Below are 8,695 nucleotides of genomic sequence, written 5' to 3' on the forward strand. Positions count from 1 at the left end.
TGTCCCAAGGTGGAGCAGGAACAGATGAGCACAGGGGGAAAACTGCCATTTATTTTTTATTGTGGATTTATTGATTTCTGAAAACAATCCAAGGCCGAGCAGAGGCTGGCAGCACCATGTCCTCAGGGCAGGTGAATGCCGCAGTCACCGTCCATGCACCTATCCCTGGCTTGGCACCCTCAGACGCTCCCTCTGGACCCTGCGCAGGCTCAGGACCAGCCGCATGTGCAGGCACCCGCGTGGCGCTGGCAGCCGGGCTCTACTCCTCTTGCTGTCCCGCGGTGCAGCTGCAGCGGAAAGCCCTGTGCAGAGCCTGGAGTGCCCTCCTGAACCGGGAAGGCCGTCGCTGTGGAGCTGGGCCATGCACTGGGCAGGCGATGTCTGCACTGGTCTCTCTTCCATGCTCTGCAGACATTGGAGAAACCGTGTTCTCTTCTTCATCCTTTGCAACTGGGACGAGAGGGGCTGTGCTGGCCTGTCCCTCATCCTCTCCTGCCAAATGAGCCTCAATGGCTTCAAGTCCTGCAGGTGCTGGTGCTGCCACTGGAACATCCATGCATTGGGCCAGGTCCTGCTGTTCCACCGGTTGCTGGCCAGGTCCCTGGATCTCAGCCTCAGCCCTGCACACAGCCTCACTGATGATGTACTGCACAATGTCTGCCAGGTCCACACTGTCCTCTGTGGGGCTGTGCTGGGCAGGTGCTGGGCGCTCTGCCTCTGCTGCTGCCTCCGTGTCTGTGCAGCTGGGCAAGCCAGACCCCTCCTGGGGACCTGCAGGGGCATCCTGGAGGTGCTCCTGGACCGAGGGGTTGATCCAGATGCTGTGGATGGTGTCTCCGCCTTGGCACCCCTCTTTGCTGTTCTCGTCTTGCAAGTCCATGCGCTGGGCCAGGTCCTGCTGTTCCTCCGGTTCCTGGCCAGCTGCCATGATCTCAGCCACAGCCCTGCGCATGGCCTCACTGACGATGCGCTGAGCTGTGTCCCACAGAGCCGTGTCGACGGCTGTGGGGCCCTGTGGGGCAGGTGCTGGGCACTCTGCCTCTGCTGCTGCCTCGGTGTTGGTGCTGCGAGGCCAGCCAGACCCCTCCTGGGGACCTTTATGGTTGTCCTGCAAGTGCTCCTGGATCAAGGGAGTGACCCAGGTGCTCTGGAGGGTGTGCTGGCCAAGGCTGTGACTGATCTGCGAGCAGGAGGAGGAGCAGGACACATGGGATGGAGGCGGCAGTCCCGGCACTGCAGCAGCTGCTTGCGGCCCCGTCCAACCACCGGCCTCTCCGTCCTGCCCTGTCCTGTCCCTCCCCTGTGGCCTATGGAGTAAGGGGGGCAGCCCGAAGGGCTGGGAGTGGGTGTTCGCCTCCTCGTCAATGGGCATCTTGGGTCTCGTCTATCACAGAGCTACAGTGAGCACCCAGGGGAGATGATGCCTCCTGAGAAGCTGCTGTCTCCTGAGAAGCTGCTCTCCTGGGAGTGAGCACCCCAGTGCTCTCGCTCCTTAAATACCCCCATGGTCAGGGCGGGGACCCCCGTGTCACAATGGCCTCTGGCTATGACGACCCCATGTCACAATGGCCTCTGGTTATGACGTCACAGAACCCGGGCGGTCGTCACGGAGACACCCACCTCCGGGCCCGGCTGGGACTGGCTGTGCGTGGCGTGGGGCAGCCCCTGCTTGAAGGAGGAGGGAGCAGAGAATGGCGAGGGAAGCTGTCCCCAGCACACAGGACCCCGTCCCCCAGAGTTTTGCTCAGAGACGCTGCTGCCTGCTCCACTACACCTGCAAGAATCCGCATTCAGAGCTTGGTTGCAGGACAAACCAAGGGCCACTCTACAGCCTCACCACACTGATTCTTTGTTTTTGTCGTGGTTTGATCGTGGGGAGACAATCAAAACCATGGGAGAAGGTTTCCCTTCACCCTTTTTCCCCCTTCCCCCTTCAGGCCACAATAGTCTACAGTTAACCTCCACTCATCGCTAGACTTACACACTGGCCAAATTGGGCTATTGAAAGGTGAGCGAGTCTTCCTGATCACACCCTGGCTTTCCAGTTGATGAATCAATTTCTGAATAGGAATCCAAGAGTCCCGATTGGTGTGATACTGTCGACAATGCACCGTTGTGGTAGCAACTGGCACCTGCTGATCATCAACCATCAGCAGTCCTACAACAGAAGGACCATCTGAAAGACCAGGAAAATCAGACAGCTGTTCAATTCTCTCAGTGTCCACAGCTGCTATCCCAAATGCCCACCTATACCCTTCTGGGTCCTTAAAATACCCTCTCTTAAGGTAGTCTGTGCCAAGGATGCACGGAACATCTGGGCCAGTCACAATGGGATGCTTTTGCCAATTTTTTTCCAGTTAGGCTCACTTCAGCCTCTACAACAGTCAGCTCTTGGGATTCCCCAAGTCACTCCAAAAATACTGATGAGTTGTGTCCCCTTACAGTCTGAAGGAATTATTGTGCACTGAGCAGCAGTGTCCACCAAAGCCTTGTACTCCTGAGGGTGTGTTGTACCAGCCCATCTTATCTGTACCATCCAGTAAACTCTGTTATCCCTTTCCTCTGCCTGGCTGGAGGCAGGGCACCTCTAATCTCGGTCTTCCACGGTCACTTGGTGTGAATTAGAGGTTCCTTCACAAGCACCAGAATCTCTTTTGTAAACCGGGGCAGCCCTTTTCCTAGAAGCCTGCCCTGTTAACTCGTGCACTCGTTCTTGAAGTTCCCCAGCAGGTTTATTGTGCCACTTACTCATATCTTCTCCCTGCTCACGAAGGAAGGACCACAGTAAACCTCTGATGGTGGCCTGCCTGTGTTCTCTCTCTCTGGAGATTGGGGACACCTTTTCTCTCTCTGGGGACTGGAAACGCTTTCTCTCTCTCTCTGGATATTGGAAATGCTTTCTCCTAATAGCTGAAACATTGGTTCCTACAAATCGAGAGTCATGTGTGTGTTCCCTGAGTGCTTTCATTTTTCTCAACAGCTTTTCAAAACATTCAACAGTTGTTTCACTCAGTTTCTCCACCCTAGAGACATAAGCCCCTAGGGGATCAGAAAGGTTTTCCTCAAATTCCCAGAGCCGCTCAGTCATGTCATTAATACTTTGTCTACCACCAGTTGACACGAACGTTCCTGCCAATATCTTAGCATATGGAGCTGGTGCACTCTGTGAGAATCTGCGCCACATAGACCGTGTACACTCAACTCTATCTGGATTCACCCCCTCCTGGCTATCTGGCCCAAAATAGATAATCTCTCGTGCAGCTAACTCTCTCAGGAACTGGATACCTCACTCCGTAGCATTCCATTTCCTTGATGTGCATTGACAGTCATCCTTGTTACGAAACCTTGTTTTCATGGCTGTCAAGAGTCGGGTCCAGAGGGCCGTGGGGTTGGGCTCACTGGCAATTGCCCTATCAAGGGCGGAATCCCTTGACAGGGATCCCAACTGTTTGGCTTCTCCGCCCTCCAGTTCTCTTGTGTCAGCCCCGTCATCCCAGCATCAGAGTATCCAGGTTAACATATTCTCACCATCTTTACGAGTATATTCTTTTCGCAACTCTCTTAGCTCACTTGGAGAAAAAGACCGGCTAACGGTCACTTCCTCCCCTGTTGACACCCCGGGGGATGAATGTGGCCCCTTGCCATCATCTGCAGCCCGATTAATCTTCTTAGTCGCTTTCTTACAACCGGCTACTGATGCCGATATGGGCTTAACATTATCGCTGGGCTTGTTTTTGCTACAACAGGAACAATGCCCCTTATTTGAGGAAGAAGCTTGAGCCTGAGTAGCCATGGTGTTTATGACTGGGGAAGTGGCGGCTGTAATAAGTGATGGTCAAAATTGTTAATGTTGAACAAATCGAGTAGGATTCAATTGTATTATGCATATTATTGTAAGCAGTAACTGCGCTTGTGCAAGTTTGATTATGTTTTGTAGAACCTTGTAGTAGTAGTTAAAGCCAATGCCATAAATAACAGGACTCCCAGATGCTGCCATAAATAACAGGACTACCAGGTGGTGCCATAAATAACAGGACTACCGGATGGTGTCATAAATAACAGGACTCCCGGATGGTGCCACAGATAATAGGACTCCCAGATGGTGTTACAGATAACAGAGCGCCCGGATGTTGCAACAGATAACAAAAGTTCCAGAGACGGAAATTCCCAGCACGTAAACGAGCGTATAACATATATAAGCACATACGAAAGGTTGATTTGGTGTGCCTGTTGGCGGAACTGAGCTTCCCCCGGTCACCCAGCGCTGTTTTGCTTAATTACCGCTTGCTAAATAAAATCGATTGATTGACTCAGAATCGATTTATTGGCTCTTATTTATAACAGTGGCCACAACGGCAGCCCCTTTTCCAGCCTCACCAGACACCGTGCAACTCTCATTGATCAAAAGATACACAAGCCTTCGATTTAACCTAATCTCTCCTAACAAATATATGAATACTAAGATATTTGTCAGGACAGAGATCAGTATCATAGTTCTTTCAAAACTCCATGAATATTCCAAGTGCTCAAAAACATCGGGAATCGGCTCAAATGAGAAGGGAGAAGTATGCTGAGTCCTACTTTCCCAAGATTCACTAGCCCATTTAGCAAACACATAACTGGAATTTAGCTCTCCTGGCGGTCTCTCAAGGTACAGCAGAAAGGAGCAGAAACTCATTATTGGTTGCACTACCATAAAGTAAACCACTGCCAAGCCACAGAGTACCGTTATAAGCATGGTCCAGTTCTTTGTCGTTATCTAATGTAAAACTCTATTGACAAGAAACATCCAGAGAAAACAAGGAATACTTGTGCAAAAGGTATCAAATAACTTACAGAAAATATACCACAGCATTTTTCAAATCAAAGTAATTCACCTCTACGTTAATACCACTATTCAATATTCTAAACACCCAGACCTGCAAGTCTTGTAATCCTATGAGTTAACACTGTGCCAGGAAAATTCAAAGGTACTGTTGATCAGTTTTAAAAACCTCCCGGTTTTTTTCCCCGTGCCACCCTACGCTGAGCCTGCCGCGTGGCCACGTGGAGCCGAGCCGCGCTCAAACAAAGACACGCCAGACAGCGACACCTAGTGCCTGCGCTGCACAACGCTGAGCCCGCCACATGGCCGCCGAGGCAAAGGCTGATAGCGGCAGAGAAACGGCAGGGCGCAGGAGCACGAGGGTCCGACCCTGCCCTTATAAGTGCCAAAATACTAAAAATTTCTCAAGTCCCAAATTTGCCCGCATTCTCCACCAATTATCTGTCGTGGTTTGATCGTGGGGAGACAATCCAAACCGTGGCAGATGGTTTCCCTTCACCCTTTATTCCTCTTCAGCAACCCTCCCTCTCTCCTTCCCCCTCCTTCTCACTAGGATGTGGGGAGGACAGGAAAAGAGAAAAGTAAAGGAAAAGAGAATTGGGAAACTTGAAAACGTTTACTAAGACTAGGAAAACGAACACAGGGCAAAAATAACACAGAAACAAATATTGGAAAACCAGTCCTGAAGTCCAGCAGGATCCCACAGTTGAACCGGAAACAGCACGAGACTTCAGCTTGCAGGAACAGTAGAATGAAGGAAAGCAGTCCGATGAAAAACAACCCATGTGCCGAGCAGCCCATGCAAAAAGAGAGTAAGCCAGTCCACGTGCTCTGCTTTTATAGGCAGGAAATCGTGAATGGGATGGAATACCCCTATTGGTCAGTTCGTGGCCACATGACTCAGGCCAGTTCCTTCCATTGCTCCCCGCTTCCGCTTCAGCCCAAAACGAGGGGGGGTGGTTCACAACACCAGGACGGTTTTCAACATGATCGTCATGAGTTTTCTTAAGTAGGTATGAGCCTCCTTTGAAGAAATAGGCTGAAGCCACATTCACAAGACCACACAGTCCATTTTCAGCAATAGAATCTACCGTTTCCCCCTTTAGTGACAACCAGGGTTCTCTCAAGGTGCGCTTTTACAGTACTTCTGAGCTGTTCAGTGACTCACTTGCTAAAGGAGGTGGCCTCATCCAACTCCCAGTTTTAGCCTGCCAGCTCTCCAATGCATTGCCTCTGCCACCTTCCTTCTACCGGGCCCTAAGTGCATTCTACTACCTGGCTAGGGAGGTGCACATGCCACCGGTCCCAAAGCATCACTCTGGGGACCCATCATAGCTGGCCATTACCTCTCAGCTGCTGCACCAGCCAAACCTTTCTGGAACAGCAAACTCTCAGAATCTGCTCCAGGTCTGTAAGAGTCGGTCCAAAACCAGTATCTGCCTGAACATCGCTACCAAGAACAGACTGACAGTGACTTAGAGAGAGGCTTGAGGAGAAGCATTGTGTTAAACAGGTGTCTCCAACATGGAAGGCTACTGCTAACAATGGCTGCTGTGTGGAGTTTGCTTGCTGCTTCAGCCAAGCTAGCCCCCACCTCCTAAAAGGGACTGTTAGACAGGTCTCTCTGACCCAGGGACAACCACTGCCATCCAGAAGATGGATTCTTGCCTGCAGCCTCAGTCACACCTTGTCCCCCACCCGCTCCCTCGAACAAAGAATAACAAAAAAGAGCATGCCCAGAAGCTCGCCAAGGGTCCTGAGGCCACCCAATTGACCAGAGAGATACCCCTGAATGCAGGCCATGCAGGCACAGACAAGCGCTGGCAAGAGAGGTGAAGACTTTTTGAGCCTGCGCAGTTAAGCCCGGATTGAGAAACAAAGGCGGAGATTGGCCTGAAACAATGGGAGCGAGGGGGATGAAGAAGTATAAAGATAGTTCCTGACTGGACGTCATTGAGATCTCCCCACCAGAGGATCCCAAACCACCATGGAGGACCGGCAGGACTCCATGGGACTGGACACCAGAGGGATGCCTTTGGAGCTCACCTGCTAGTAAACCAGTCCTCATTCCCATCTTTTCCTTCTTCTTTCCCTGTTTCTTTTTCCTTTCCCTTTTTCTTACTCTCTCGCTATCGCGTGCCGCTTTACGGGCAAAATAATAAAGTAACACTGTTTGACTGTATTCTAAGCCCTTGGCATTTCCGATGCCTTAATTTTGTGCTTCGAGAAGAACGTAAATGAACCATCAGGAATCCATCACTGAGTGGACCCTAACAAGGTCCTTGCAAGATCTCAATCTCCTTTTGCTCCCCTAGCACACTTCTTCCCCCCTCCATGCAGTTTGGTTTCAGCCTAGGGAGCAGACAAATCCTTGGAAAAAGTAGGCATTCTTTTCATGTCCTATGTCGGCACGGGAAAAGAAGAAAATCCCAAAGTCTCAACATCTACACCGCCCTAAGTGGAAGGCCAACGTGTCCCCACCATCCACCAGCATGATGTGCCACTAGTTCATATACGACTCAGTGATTTTGAGAGAGGTAGAAGAAAACAGGCCCCAAAAATTAGAAAAAAGTCTGAAAGCTTAAGACAAAACAGCACTTCTTTAGAAGGAGATGATTGGCTCGAAGGGGGATGGGGTTGTAGCTGAGCTTGTCCCAGTCGGGCAGCATTCTAAAACTGATGAGGACCAGGTGGCCTCCTATGCCCCTAGGGAGAAATTGATGTGCTCTGCTCGCTCCCTGAAATGCCTGTACACCAATGCGCGCAGCATGGGGAATAAGCAGGAGGAGTTAGAATCCTATGTTCGGTCGGGAGATTATGATCTGGTGGCAATTACAGAAACATAGTGGGACAGTTCACATGACTGGAATGTGGTCATGGATGGCTATGCCCTTTTCAGGAAAGACAGGCCAGCCAGGCATGGTGGTGGAGTTCCTCTCTATGTGAGAGAGCAACTACAATGTACTAAATTCTGCCCAGGAGTGGATGACGAGCGAGTTGAGAGTGTATGGGTCAGGATCAAGGGGCAGGCTTGCAGGGGTGACACTGTTGTGGGCGTCTGTTACAGGCCACCAGATCAGGCTGAGGAAGTTGATGAGGCCTTCTATGGGCAGTTGAGAGTGGCCTCACAGTCGCAGGCCCTGGTTGTTGCGAGTGATTTTAACTTCCCTGATGTTTGCTGGAAGGACCATTCAGCCAGCCAGCCACAGTCCAGGAGGTTCCTCCAGTGCATTGATGATAACTTCCTCATGCAGATGGTGGAGGAGCCGACTAGGAGAGGTGCACTGCTGGATCTCATCCTCACTAACAAGGAGGGTCTGGTCGAAGCAGTAAAGGTTGAGGGCTGCCTGGGTTGCAGTGACCACGAGATGGTGGAGTTCAGCATCTTGGGTGGCAGGAACAGAATAGCAAGTGGAATTGCAACCCTGGACTTTAGCAGGGCTAACTTTGGCCTTTTCAAGAAATTGCTGGGGGAAATCCCATGGGCAAGACTGCTTGAAGGTAAAGGGGCCCAAGATAGCTGGATTGCATTCAGAGATTGCTTCTTCCACGCTCAGGACCAGAGCATCCCCACACGTAGGAAGTCAAGGAAGGGAGCCAGGAGGCCTGCCTGGTTGAATAGGGATCTGTTGGGTATGCTCAAGCAGAAGAGGAGAGTTTACAGGTCATGGGAACAGGGGCTGGCCACTTGGGAAGAATATAAGGCTGCTGTTAGAAGATGTAGGAAGGCAGCTAGGATAGCCAACGCCTCCTTAGAATTACAGCTGGTGAGAGGGGTCAAGGACAGCAAAAATAACTTTTTCAAATACATAGCAGATAAAACTAATACCAGAGGCGATGTAGGCCCACTGATGAACGGGGTGGGTACCC

Source organism: Columba livia, unplaced genomic scaffold (assembly GCF_036013475.1).
Source record: "Columba livia isolate bColLiv1 breed racing homer unplaced genomic scaffold, bColLiv1.pat.W.v2 Scaffold_107, whole genome shotgun sequence".
NCBI lineage: Eukaryota > Metazoa > Chordata > Aves > Columbiformes > Columbidae > Columba > Columba livia.